Source organism: Tiliqua scincoides, chromosome 7 (assembly GCF_035046505.1).
Source record: "Tiliqua scincoides isolate rTilSci1 chromosome 7, rTilSci1.hap2, whole genome shotgun sequence".
In the NCBI taxonomy this organism is placed as follows: Eukaryota; Metazoa; Chordata; class Lepidosauria; order Squamata; family Scincidae; genus Tiliqua; species Tiliqua scincoides.
The window spans coordinates 59,327,352-59,342,227 of record NC_089827.1 but is presented as its reverse complement, the minus strand read 5'-3'; the positions used below and the strand labels follow the sequence as shown (position 1 = coordinate 59,342,227).

Genomic DNA, 14,876 nt, shown 5'->3' with positions numbered 1-14,876 from the left:
TGCCTTCATGATATTCCACGACCAGTATGTGATGATCTCTAGAAGTTGCCAACATGAATAAATTGGGTTGAAATTTGTATGAGGAGGTTTATTCTTGCTCTTCTCTACTGAAAACTGTGCCCCTTGAATGAATCCTGCCTCTTGAGTTGAACTGATGCTTATTGGAAGAATAAGTTCTTATTATTTAATATCTGTATGAAACCATTGGGCGAGGTCACCTGTGGATTTGGGGTTGGGAGCCATCAATATGCTGATGACATTCAGTTCTATCTCTCCTTTCTACTGGATACCAGGGTGGCTATCATGGACCTGGAGGCAGTTGGGATCTGAGTGAGGGCTAGCAAGTTGAAATTCAGATAAGTCAGGTCCTCCTGGTTCAGAAATCCATGGTGTGGGTGCTGTACTATCATCCTGCCCTGGATGGGGTTGCCCTCCTCCTGAAAGAGCAGACCTGCAGCTTGCAAGTTTTTCTGGATTCACAGGTGCTCCTGGATGCCCAGGTGTCAACTGTGGCCAGGAGTGCCTTTGCTCAGCGTTGGCTGGTGCACCAGCTGCAGCTGTACCTGCCTCAGTTGGATCTGGCCTTGCCATGGTGACATCAAGATTAGATTATTGTAATGTGCTCTACATGGGGCTGCCTTGAAGATGGCCCAGAAGTCACAGCTGGTGCAGAATGTGGTGGCTCCTGTGGTTGCTGGAAGTCAGAGGTCTGCCTCTGTTGGACTGCGGCTTCAGCAGCTGCACTGGCTGCCGGCTCGTTTCCAGGCCCAATTTAAGGAGCTGGTTTTGATCTTTAAAGCTCTTTATGGCTTGGAACCAGTGTATTTGAGAGACCGCCATCTGACATACAGTCTCGACCATTATCTTCGGTCCTTAGAGACTGCCCTGTTGGTTATGCTGTCCTTAAGAGAGGTTAGGGGGATGGCGGCCAGAAATAGGGCCTTCTCGGGGTGGTGCCTGTCCTGTGGAATTCCCTCCTTTTGAGCTGAGAACAGCTCCTTCATTGTGAACCTTCCGGTGAGGCCTGAAGTATTTAAATATTCTTAATGTCCATAATTATTAAGACTATTTATATACTGCTTTTCAACAAAGAAAGTTCACAAAGCAGTTTATGGAAAAGATCGATAGCTAAATGGCTCCCTGTCACAAAAGTGCCAACGTAGGATGCTTGTACTGCGTTGTTGCACCTTTTCTGCTTCCAGTATTACAGAGATGCAGTACTGATTTACAGGCCAGTCCAAATGTCAGTGAGTATAATAGGATACGTTTGGGGCTTGCTTCATGGAACGGAGGGGGGTGGTTCTCCTCCCCCACCTCAGTTCAGACCACATGGTATTATTCATTTGCAGAACTTGTATTTCTGGCTCTTAAGTGATCTGTGGCGTGACTCAGTGGGACTGAGCTTCAGGGTAGGCTGAGGTCCAATTGAAAAATGAGCACTTTGCAAGCCGCTCACAGGCCCAAGAAAGGCAGGTTGTTAGCTCACCCTTTTTTAGATTTGTGCCGTTCCAAGATAATGTTTCCAGTTGGCAATATCTGCTACCCATTTTTGTTAATCCAATTCAGGGGTAGGCAACCAACGGATATACATGAGCTACTTAACAAAATGACTAACTGCTGAAGATCTATGGTGATGTATGAAGTAGCAAAATTTGGATTCTTTGTTATTTGCATACTTTTAAAAAGCAGATTAAAGAAATTATGTTTGGATAGTGGGACTTGGTCCTAATAAGTGCCAAGTCTAAAGTGTATTATCTCAGACACTATGCTACACATGCACAGGGTTTAGTACTCACTGGAGATGCTGTGTATAGGGTGTGTGTGAGTGAGAGAGAAAGATGGAGTATATACTGTAAAGTCCAATCCTATGCATGTCTTCTCAGAAGTAAGTCCCATGGTAGACATGGGGCTTGCTCTCAGGAAAGGGGAGATAGGATTGCAGCCTAAATGGCAGTACCCACTTCAGCTCAGCTTTCTGCATGTTGAGTTTTGAGGTTTTGGGAGGGTGTTCCAAAGACTGGGAAAGAACAAAGAGAAACTTGCTTTGTTTGTGCAAGCATACAGTTTGGATATTGGAGGAATATGTAAGTTGGGTGGCTCCAGCTAGCATGGAGGTAGATGTATAATTTGGTCCACCAAAAGGTTGGACGTTACAAGGAACAACATTACCTGGGGAAGCCACTACCTGTAAAGAGGTGATACTTCAGGAAGAGTCAGAAATGAATGCAAAGCTCTGTTACGCAATGCCAACACAAACATAACAGCCATAACAACTTCTGCCATTCCTGCTACCTAGCCTGCCTATCAAGTCCTTGGGGAGTGTGAAAGAGCTGAGGCACAGCTGGTTTTGCCAGGTTTCCAGAACTAAGCTTGAACTGCAAATGCAGGTTGGCCCTCCTTATCTATAAGTCTGGGACTTGTGGATTTGACCAAACATGGGTGAAGAGGCTCTCGATGTACCCCCTGAACGCAACTGGAAGAGTCTTAACCAGACGTGCTTCTCAGAAGGCTCTGGCAGGCCTTCCAAGATGCAGGGAGGTCACATCCAGGCTCTCCATGCCTCAGAACACCTCTGGACATGAGCGGAATGCATTTGCGGTCACTTCTAGAGGTCCTCTGATGGCCCCAACCTGCACATTTGATTATTCATAGGTTTTGGTATCCACTGGGGGGTGGGGTCTGGGAACAGATTTCCCATGGGTAACAAGGCCAACTATACTGGCTTCACTTATATCCAGGTGAAAGCATTTTGGCCCAGTTTGTCTTAAAGCACTTTGCAATAACATGCATACAGGCATCGCCTTCTCGCTGGTGCACGGAATGACGCCCACTGGAGCAGGTAATTCCAGCACACAGGATGGGGAGGGCAGTAATAGGGAGTGCTGCAGTGCCGGCTGCCCAGACCTGGTTTCAGGGCCAGGAGACCTGTGATGTGCAAGGCCTCTTCATAGGTTGCCTTGGATGTTCAGGGAGTGCTGGTGGTGGTGGTTCCTGTACATGCCAAGCATCTGAAGGAGCGAGGATTACAACATCAACTGAAGAAATGACATTGGCAAACCTGGCCACTGCATAGAAGTCCTCCCGCAGCCGGTACAGCTCCACCGAGGTGCTGGGGAAGGTGATGAACCTGGGAAGGTGGAGGAGCAGGGCACCTAGGAAGGCATCCACACACCAGCTGCCAGAGGACTGTGATGTGCAGTGTCCCCCCTGGAAGCTCGTGCCCAGGAGTGCAAGGCCATTAGGACCTTCTAGAAGACAGGGATGCTTCTCCAGGAGGTGACACAGAACTGGCCGAGGCCTCAGGAGGCGGCATATTCCCTCACAGCTCCTCCACCACCCTCCTGTCCAGGCAGTAGGCCTCAGCTTGTGGATCACAGGTGGCTCGTGCTAATTATGTTCGCAGGTGAATTCAGTTTGGTGGAGTTAACTGAGTATGGAACATGGCAGGGATATGATTAGGTGCTGGGCAGTGGGGCACATGAGTCAGCAAAATTGGCAAGATTACAGATTGATTTAGATCCAGTGGTGGGATTCAGCCGGTTCGCACCTATTCTGTAGCACCGTTTCCTATTGTACATCTTGGTTCTGTGAACCGTTTGTTAAAGAGCCCTGGCTGCGCCGCTCACAGATCTTTCAGCTTTTAATTCAAGTCTGCCAATACTCCACAGCCATGCTGGAACTTGGGGAAAACAGCCAAAAGGTTCCCCCCCCCCTGCAGCCAAGGTAACTTTATACCCCTAAGGTAGTAGACACCTAATTGGGAGTATTCCTAATGATTAGCTTAAAAAAAAAACAGCACTGGGGGTGACATGCAGTGCTTTCCTTGTCTGCTCTCTGCCAGTTTCCTGGCATTAGTCATCTAAGCCTAATGTTTAGCAGTGGCAGTGACAGAGCCTAGAACTTTCCTCTGCCCATGGATGGAGATACTAAAATGGGAGAGGAGGCCTTTTTGAGTGCCTGGCCCCCATCATTAGTTCTCTCAGATCAAAGAGGTAAGGTTGGCACTTGAACTTTGAAAATTCCAGCCTCGGTCCCAGACTGGGAGCAGACGCCCAGCCACCTGTGGTAAGTGGCCTACTTTCAGGTGAATAGGTAGGGACTCATTTCCAGTGATCAGGACTAGTGTCATTGCTTGCCTCTTTCATTGGCAATGCAGCTAAGGCTGATAGAGCAGTGGTTCTCACACATTTAGCACCAGGACCCACTTTTTAGAAGGAGAATCTGTCAGGACCCACCGGAAGTGATGTCATGACAGGAAGTGACCTAACACACACCCTGTCATGTGACGCTCTGGGTGGAACCTCGGGTGGTCTGCCCACCCACCCCCACTAGCTATGCCCAGATAAAGAGTGCCTGGATAACCATCCAAGCAAGTACCAGGGACGATTGGGGAAAGGGGAACTATACCATGCCAAAATGCTAAGCGCAGTGTCTGGGACTTCAGTAGGTTAGCTACACCCTGCCAGAAAGTGGAAAACAAACATCAGGAGTCTGTGTTCCAGAGTTGCTGTGAGAATTGATCCTCCGGCCACAACAAAAAGACTTGATTGGGGCAAGGGTTAGAGCAAAGAGCAATTTCCTGATTTCAGCAGAAGTACTGAGGTTGGGCTTGTAACAGCCCAAAACTACCATATCTTTCCTGCCCAGAGGTGCTGCAGCAGTTGAAAACTCCACTCAGACTGGTCAAGGTTGGTGCAAAAACACAGGTGATGTCATGTCCGAACCAGGCAGTCAGGATTACAGGTGGAGAAGCGCTCACCCAGGGAAGAGCGAGAGACTGGCATTTGTGGCAATGATTCCTCTTTCCTCCCACAGTTCCTTGCTTTAGGCACTTCTGGCTTCCAGGACTGATCAGACTCTGGCTGAATGGGACAGGCCTGCATGTCAGGTAGGAATGTGGGTTACAGTGCAGAGATGACATGACCACATGAACAGTGCCAATCCATGGTCAAGTCCAATGCAATTAGCACTGCAAACCTGGTAGCATCATTCCACCACCGCCACCTCATCCGTATGTGAATCATGTCACAGTGAGATAGCTCTTGCGTGGCTGAGGTTGTGCCGGAAGGACACCACAGAATATTTTCTTCTCTGGATATTTCTTGTCTTCTTGCTCTATGTAGTGAAATGCTTAATTCTCAGAAGTTGGTTGTATATCCTGTGACATACATGACAATGACGTCTGATCAATTTTATTTCCTATGGGCTCTCCATTTAACCCACGCAGAAGCTTGAACTGTGCAGCTGTCAATACTATCTGTACCCTAACATTTGGCAACAGCTCTGAATACAGTGATGAGGCATTCCTGAAGCTGATGCATTTGACCAAGGAGATCATGAAGACATTAACCAGAGTCATACCCCAGGTATCTTCACTGAACAACCAAAGAAAACAGGGACTCCCACCCCATCTTAAATTTGACAAGTAGTCATGTGGGAGACGACACTTTCACTTGCTTCATCTCATGTACAGAACACCCTTCCAAATGAGGCCTGTCTGACTCACCTTTAGCAGAGAAGAGTTAAGATGCGGCTCTTTGAGAAGGCTGGGTGAAGTTGCCAGTTTCAGTGGTAGATAGAGGCACAGATTGGCAGAGGCACACCACATGCCTCCCACGTTATTCCCTCCCAGCCCTGATACAGTTTAGGCTGCTACTGCTCTACTTTCCGCACGTCTTCAGGCTCTGTCATGGGCAGCAAAAAGCAGGAAGCGGTGGAAGTGCAATGGCATGGCACCACCAGTGGGGAGAAAGAAGATGGGGGTTTGCACATGATCCCAGCAACAGGGTGCAGAGACAATTTGTGGAGTGGAGTGGGGGTGTGTGTGTGTGGCAAAGCTTGCAATCTGGCCTTCCATTTCCTAAATGCTGCTAATGTGCATATCTGTTTTGCTGATGTGAAAGTATGTGTATGGAACCTTAACTAGGTCATTGGGAAAGGAAGATGTTCAATTGAGATATAGGACTTCAGTATAAAATGTCAACTATTTCCACCCTGATGAGAGAAGAAGGGAAGGAATAGGGATGGAGTTCTGACAAAGGGTTTTATTCGCATCACTGTGAAAATGGAGTTACTTCAGAATGTTCTCTCAGAGTACAATTGCATTTCCATACCTGATCAATCCCACCCTTACAATCAGGACCTCAGAGAGGAATTTTATTAGGGGATACAAAATTTATTTTGTGCAGTTTACAAAATTTCTTCACACAATTTATGCAAACACTTTCAGAGATCCCAGGAAATGGGGGGGGGGTGGGGGCTCATCTGGCTTCCAGGCTGCCTTTACGACTCTGCACCCAGGTACAGTTTACCCCCTGTGACCCTCCTTCATGGGCCCTGCTTAAGACGTATTTTGCTTTCTTGATTTCAACTACATCACTTTATGACTGAAATACCCTGGTTGGCTTAAATTCCGGGACCACATCAGAAACTTGGGTAAGTCAGTGCCATTGTAAGAGAGATGGTGAATGAATATAAGAACAGCAGAGACCCCACTTTGGAAGAGATTTGATTGATGGATATCTGGAGGAGCTGGAGAAGGTAGGAGAAGGTTGATGGACCAGTGTTAGCATTTGAACCGTGCATGCCCAAAGGCATATGTGGACACACATGTGGCGTAAGTGCAATGGCCTTGTTGGCCGTTGCACATGCACAGTTGTCTCAGTCGTGCTACTTCATTAAGCTGAGCATTTCCATACCCTGAAAGGTGTGGGAATGCTTGGCCAATGACAGCCAATGCTGCAGCAGGGAACCTCTCCCTGCTCCTTTTGTAGAGAAAGGAAAACATTCAGTGTAATGCTGTCAGAAAATTATTTCTTCAAGTACTGGTATGTCACCTTTCTGTCTCACATAAGGGACCACCCAGCCAACTAACAACACACATAACAAAACATTTGAAAAAGTTAAATATGAAAATACCATACGGTAATTAAAAGTAAACATCCAGCATGAGAAACAAGAAGCACCAAGAAAAGAAATAATTAAGTATTTGACAAATTATATCCAGCAGAACACAGCACAATGTGTTTGTAAGCTCTGCTCCCCTACTACCTCCAGGCAGGGTTCTCAGGAGTTGAATGCACCCCTCCGGTGTCCAGATCCCTTTACACCCAAGGTTAAAGGGGTGGGGGGTAGGATACAGGGGTGGTTGGTCAAGCAATAGGGACCCTACCAGCCCTCAGAGTTCAGTGGTGGGGAGGGGGGTTGCCTCATCCTCCTTTGTCCTCCGCCGGTCTTCTGGCTCCTTCCCTGATCTTGGCCCAGTCTCAGCCCCAGGGAGCCCTCAGGTAACCTGCCCCGATACTTCTCCATCATCAGCCCTGAGTGCCTTACGTAGCTATGGGCCCTCCCCTTCCTGGACTGTCTGCCCCCACCCCCACTTCCTGCTCTACCTGGTCCTGCCCCATGGTTGAAAGGTTAATGCCCAGCCAGGGTGGAGAGGCCCCTATCTTGCAATAGGCAGTTGCAAGAAGGAGGAGGCCACAATCTTCCTTCAAGGATGCACTTGGAGTCTCCCTCCCTTGGTCTCTGTGCCTACCACCAGTCCACTGACTTCTGGTGGCTTGGTTCCTTCTGCGAGTCCTGGCACTACTCATGGGTATTCGCAGCAGGCTAACAGTCACCCCCAGCATTGTTCCCTGGTGCTTGGGAAATGGTGAGTGGGGCGGATGCGCTATGACAGCAGGGCCCATAAGAGGGGGTAAAGGGGATAATTTGTACCCAGGCCCAGGAACCAAAGAAGGGGGCCCAGAAATTTCCTGGGATCTTATATTTTCCGCTCTCACCAGGACTCACTACCCCGACAGGATGCTGCGGGTGCCACCAAAGGTGTGCAGTGGTGGCTGCTGCAGTAAGCCATATGAATGCATCATGACAATCCTTAACACTATCAAATGTGGGAGTAAACTGAGGGCTGGTAGGGTCCCTATTGCTTGACCAACCACCCCTGTATCCTACCCCCCACCCCTTTAACATTGGCTGTAAAAGGATCTGGACACCAGCGGAGGGGTGCATTCAACTCCTGAGAACCCTGCCTGGAGGTAGTAGGGGAGCAGAGCTTACAAACACATTGTGCTGTGTTTTGCTGGATATAATTTGTCAAATACTTAATTATTTCTTTTCTTGGTGCTTCTTGTTTCTCATGCTGGATGTTTACTTTTAATTACCATATGGTATTTTCATATTTTCCAACACTGCATGATCCGGTAGACCTAGGCTCCATATTAGGAAACCTGGTAGACCTGGGCTCCAAAGACAATTATGGCTGTTGCCACCTTTCCTGCCCCTGTTTGGCCCATACCTTTGCCACCCTCTCTCACTCTGTTTTGCCCCTCCCCTCCGCCTTTGAGATAGGGCTTAAAATAAATTTTTATTTATTTAAAATAAATTTCTGCTATTTTAATTTATTTAAAATAAATTCCCTGAGAGTTTGAGAACCACTACCATAAAATAACAAAGCAGCAGGGTACAAAGGTTATGAAACGAAAGGAAGGGATTGAATTATCTTCCATCATGCCAGTAAGATTGATCTTAATCACCAGGCAGAACATCATGCTTATCATTGCTACATTTTTATTTAATCAGCTACTGGATGAACTTTCACATCTTCAGTTTGGAATTTGGAAACCACCTCCCATACTTTCAGTCCAGAGTAAGTGTAGCAATGCTACACAGTCACCTTGGCCAAATTCAATAATAAAAGACAACATGTCCTTTGTATACAGTAGAAGTCAATGCATGCTAGATAAATTACATGATCGCTTGACAAGTACGTTGTGTCACGTTCTCCAGCATTTTGCAGATGTGCATACAACATGCAAGTTTTTAGAGCAAAGACCACAGCTAAACATGTCCCCTGTGCACCTTACCAATGTCTCTTTTCTTCCTGTTATACATTACCTAAGGGTGCAATCTTAACCAACTTTCCAGCACTGGAATAGCTCTCAGCACAATGCAGGACTGTGAACTTTTCCTCCTCTCTCACATTCTCTCTTTTTGCCTGACCATCAGTGAGAGTTTTTCTTCTGAGAAGAAACAGCAGTGTAGGGCAGTGGTTTTCAAACTCTCTTGGAGAGTTTGCACCTGTGAGTGCACTCAAATGAGTGCACCTGTGAGAGAAGGAAATTTGCCAGTCAATTCATTAAACATGCCACTAAAATATACCCACTGCTTTTCGGTTGCCGCTTTGTCATTGACAGGTGGCATGTACACATTTATAACCATAAGGCTTTGACGTGGCAGCCTCAGCTTAATTGCCTGGATTTTACAATAGCTATCGGCCATAAACAGCAACTCATGCTTAAAAACTGGTTTCACTAATATGGCGAGACCGCCAGCAGGACGACCTTTTGCTGCGCTCTTCCGCGCTGGTAGTGATGTTACGGAGAACCCTTCAAACTCAATGGGTAAGGTAGCCCATGTTTCTTGTAGCAATATAACATCTCTATCCCTTAGGATTTCATCTAGCACTTTCTCCCGTGACTTTGCTAACCAGCCAGCGATACTCCAAGACAGGATTTTCAGTTGACCTTGGAGGGCTTCAGGGAGTCGATGTGGAAGCAGTCAGTCTGATAGAACTAAGGGAATTTGAATTTCTGAGCCCCTCTGCATGCTTGAGGCAGGTGGTTGTAGCACTGGCTCAAGCATAATGGTCTCATAATTGGTATGAGAGAATTTCCTTCTCTCATACCAATAATTTCTGCAGATTTTAACGCCAGGGTGGGACACAATAACGACATCTTCCATCAAATCTTAGATCTGCCTACTGATATGACCTTATCAGAGATTTGTTTCTCTGAAAGGCAGTCGAAAGACAGAACAATTAATGCGGCTGGGCTTCTTTTGGCTAAATTCTGTATTACCAATGGCCTCACTTAGTTAAACGGCCTAGATTATCTGGGGGATAAAGGAGAGTATACCCATATTTCAACTAGAGGTATGAGTGTTATTGATTACATTCTGGTTCCCTTTTATTTTCTCCCACAGATAGGAATTTTAGAGTTGGATACCCACAGTCTAGTGACCATTTACCCTTAATATGTGATTTGGCCTACTTCTCAGGTTGCCACCACAATTCCCACTCTCAGGTGGAGGACGGTCACCCTGACACAATGAAAAGAATTAAATGGGATGCAGCCACTAAAGAGTCCTTTTGCGCACTACTACAAACTGAGGACATGCTCCAGTTGTCTACTCTAATCTTTTATTAAAAGTTATCTTTCTCCCAGTCTCTTCTTTAAGCTAAAGGGAATTTCTCTGCATTACGCCGTCTTGTTATCCAGCCTGTGATCCTGAGGTCTCAATAAGGGTAGTGTAATAATCCCCCCCTAAACAAAACAGCCCTTTTGGTAACAGCTGCAGTAAGCCATATGAATGCATCATGACAATCCTTAACACTATCAAATGGGGGAGTAAACTGGCCTACTACAGTAGCCCTTTGGCTTGTGTATCTGTTTACCATGAAGGAGTGTGTATAGGAGGAGCTCAGGAACTGCAGCTGCTGCAGAAGTAAGTTTTGGTGCACACTGGACACTTTCCCTTCTAGTGTGAGCCTAAAAATGATGATGCTAATTTTCTGCAATGATCTTCTATACTTAAAATATTGTAGCGAGACTTAGTGGTGTGTTTGGTTTGCTGTATCTAACTGCCAACACTGCATGAGCCGATAGACCTGGGCTCCATATTAGGGAAACTGGTAGACCTGGGCTCCAAAGACGATTATGGCTGTTGCCACCTTTCCTGCCCCTGTTTGGCCCACACCTTTGCCACCCTCTCTCACTCTGTTTTGCCCCTCCCCTCCCCCTTTGGGATGGTGCTTAAAATAAATTTTGTACCCCTTGCTAAAATTCCTCTTGGAGACTCTGTCGGAGGACCCCCCAGATTATGAGGTCCTGGGCTGTAATCTGCTCAGCCCATATGTCAATCAGGCACTGCCCACAGCTGTCCCAATTAAGACTATAACAAAAGGAACATTACCTTTAAATGTCTTAAGGCCCAATCCTATCCAACTTTTGGTGCAGCTGTGCTAACAGGGCATGTGCTGCATCCTAAGATGGGGGACTCACATTTGCCTTCACACGTTTAGGAAACGTTTGTTTCCTTATGTCCAGGCTGCATTGTGGTTGCATCAGTGCTGGAAAGTTGGAGAGAACTGGGCCTTAGCGTGTTTTCTTCTTCTGCCACTGTTTACTGCTTTGAAACTTATTATACTTTACTCATGTGCCACCTATAATTAAAGGAGTAACAATTATACCATAAAACAGTGGTTTTCAGACTGGGGCGTTGCACTGTTATGTATGTAAGTTGTGCAGGATCGAAACCCTGCATAACTGATTGGCTCAGACTTATGGCTGGCCAATCGGGTGATGGAAATCCTACCATCCGATTGGCCCTCTAGTTAATGTAAGTTCTGGCCAATCGGGTGATGGATCGAAATCCTACCATCCGATTGGCCCTCTAGTTGAGAGTTCAATTGCACCAATCACAGGAAGTCGGGGCGGAGTTAAAGGCTATAAAAAGCCAGGGGTTTGCCTTGTAGTTTGCTAGGTTCTGTTCTGAAGATGGAATAAACATATTGAGCTGTTATCATTATGCCTTCCTTTATTCGCATGGACCCACTATATAACAGCAACACCCCAGCCCGAGGGCCCTGGCCTCTTTGCCCTTAAGGGGCGGGGGCAGCCTGGAGGCAGGGAAGAGGCAGCGGTGCAATCCCCAGGATCGTGCTGCTCAGGGACTGAGCCGCCGCTCAGGGACTATAGTGACCTCTTATGGCTCTCCTCTTGCATGTACAACCAAGTAGAAAAATGAACCATTTGGCCATGTTGAGGGTCTGCTTCTTGTTTCCTAGTGGTTGCAACCTGCCAGAATGTGGAGTAGCTACAGCAGAGGATTTCTTTAAGATTCAAGTTCACACCATGCATAAGCCAGATCTGGCCTGGCAGCAAGAGAGGTTTGGGAGGCCTCATTTTAAAGACTTGTTACTAAAGTGGTTCAATCAAATCACATCTTTACTTTGAATCACCTTTTAGGCTGGTTTTATGTTTCTGAAGGATCTTACCCAGTTTTGAATTCATCTCTTTATCAAGTAGAGCTCTGTTTTGGCTTGGCTAAGGGGAAACTCCTACAGGATAGTACAGTATTTTGTGGAGTGCTGCATCCAGTTTTGGTCACCACATTTGGTCCAAAAGGACACAGTGGAAATGGAAAAGGTGCAAAAGAGAGCAACTAAAATGATTACTGGGCTGGGACACCTTCCTTATGAGGAAAGGCTATGGCTTTTGGGCCTCTTCAGTCTAGAAAAGAGGCACCTGAGGGGGGACATGATTGAAACATACAAAATTATGCACAGGAAGGATAGAGTAGTGGTGGTGGTAATAACAACAACAACAACAACAACAAGGTATTTATATATCACCTTTCTGGTCATCGGATTACTCCTCTGACTTTATTCAAGGTGGTTTACATGAGCAGGCATTTCTAAATCCCTCAAGGGGATGTTTACAAACATAGAGGTTCTCTCTTTCAAGAACCAACATTTCAGAATGGATCTTCCTGGTTTGGTCTCACTTCTGGCCTCCAGTTCTCCCAGGCAGGCTGACAAGCAGCTCCATCTCTCACATGGAGGGCAGCCAAGATGCTTCTTGCTCACACCAAGAGCAGGTAGAATCACTCAGCTGGGCTTGTCAGCTGCTTCAAGGTCTCACCATTCTCAGCCGTTCAGGGAGCTGCCGGTGTCCTCGAGTAGATAGAGAGATGCTCTTTACAATCTCATACAATACCAGAACCAGGGGACATCCACTAAAATGGAGTGTTGGGAGAGTTAGGACAGACAAAAGAAAATATTTCTTTACCCAGCGTGTAATTAGTCTGTGGAACTCTTTGCCACAGGATGTAGTGATGGCATCTTGCCTAGATGCCTTTAAGAGGGAATTGGACAAATTTCTGGAGAAAAGTTCATTACAGTTTACAAGTCATAGCAGGCATGTGCAAGCTCTTGGTTTTAGGGGCAGGCTGCCTCTGATTGCCAGATGCAAGGGAGGGCACCAGGATGCAGGTTGTGTCTGTTGTCTTGTGTGCTCCCTGAAGCATTTGGTGGGCCACTGTGAGATATAGGAAGCAGGACTAGATGGGCCTTTGGCCTGATCCAGCTAAGATTCAGTTCTTCTTTATGTTCTTATGTTACACTTCTACTTCCTCAACTTGAACTGGCCACTGAATAACTGAAATGGCTTGTACAAGCCATTGTATTTCAATTGTACAAGCCATTGTATTTCATTTCATTTGGTCTGATTTATAAGGACAGGGAGTTCTAAGAGATTCAGATTGGGGTTTGAGGTGTGTCTGCTATGGAGGTACATGCAGTGGGAAAGCACCTTGAGATCAGATCCCATAGTTTTTTTATAACCTGAATTCTGCCTTGCCAGCAGATGTTAATCTATTACGAAATGTGTGTGCAGATCTGATGCCTCATAAACATGAGCTGCGTGGGTTTTCCTTGAGGCTTAGCTTAAGAAGCAGGGCTGCCTTTAATGAATGTATGGCACTCACTGTTTGGAACGCTCCCTTAAGAGCATGTGGGGTAGAGGGATTTCATCTTGCCTACTAACATGGAAAAGCGTTAATAAACTTTTAAAGTAAATTGCTGGAGTGCGTGCTTATTGGTTGAGGGGACTGAGCTACCCTGAGGAACCATTGGGAAGGTTTGGGTAAATTACCCTACAACCTGGTGAGTCCCCCTCCTTCTGCCTGCAGCTTGCAGCAAAGAGGTGCAGATTGGCTGGGCGAGATGGGGGCACTTGGCAGCCTGGTGGGTGGACAACAGTGTAAGGAGGTGGGGTTCAGGCACAGGAGCTTGGGAAATGTGTATCCTGCAATCCCTGTTGCCTGAGAGACCCTGGATACCCATAGCACCTTGGGGCAACAGTGTTATACCTCCTTTTGCCCCCATGGATACCATAGGGCGGCATGTGTTGGGTATGCTCACCGCAGAGGCCTCTAATGGGGCATGCGCAGCTGCTAGTGGTGACTGGCAACATAGGCCTTGCTTGTGAAGCCCCTGAAGGGGCCTCTGAGAAATGCCGCTGTAGAGGTTTGGAAGGCAGTTTTGTGTGGTTCATCTGGAGAATATTTATGCGCCGCTTTAAAACAAAATGTAATAAAAGTAAGAGAATACATAGTAAAGAGATGATAAGATGGTTTCCTGATGTTAAGGGGTTCACAACTGAAAAGAAACACAAGGGCAAAAATGGATGCAAAGGAAAATGGAGGAAGTTTGATATATATGTATTTACAGTATCAGCTACAACTAGCCTGATGGAAATGGCTGCAAGATGAAACAGTTCAGGGGGTGGGGAATGGCAGTTGGCTCTTGCCAGACCAAATGGCTAAGGCAGTGATTTTCAACCTTTTTGGTCTCGCGGCACACTGACAAGGTACTAAAATTGCCAAGGCACACCATCAGTCTTTTCACTATTGACAAGGCACACTGTACTGCCAGCAGGGGCTCACATCCCCCAGTGGCCCTACTAATAAATGACCCCCCCAACTCCCCTGGCATACCTGCAGACCATTTGCGGCATACCCATGTGCCATGGCACAGTGGTTGAAGATGGCTGAGTTAAGGCCTTGGTGTTGTTACCTAATTACCTATTTTGGACCCCTTCTTTCCTCCCAAAGTAACCTGTAACAACCATCAATACAGGACAGGGGGAGGGGGTGCAGAACTAAGACAGACAAAGTATGAACTTAGGGGAGATGCTCCAGACTTGCTGCCTTGCAAATTTTATTATTAAAAGACCCTTTGCTGACAGCTAACAAAAACCGCAGACAATAGCATCATCATAGCTAAAAACAAAAATAGCAGAACATGTTCAACA

General features: G+C 46.6%; 1 pseudogene; it reads left to right on the top strand.

The window, feature by feature from the left end:
* The first annotated feature begins 2,784 nt into the window (after nucleotides 1-2,784).
* The window catches only part of LOC136657558 (cytochrome P450 2D15-like), a 41,620-nt pseudogene continuing 29,528 nt past the window's right edge, over nucleotides 2,785-14,876 (top strand).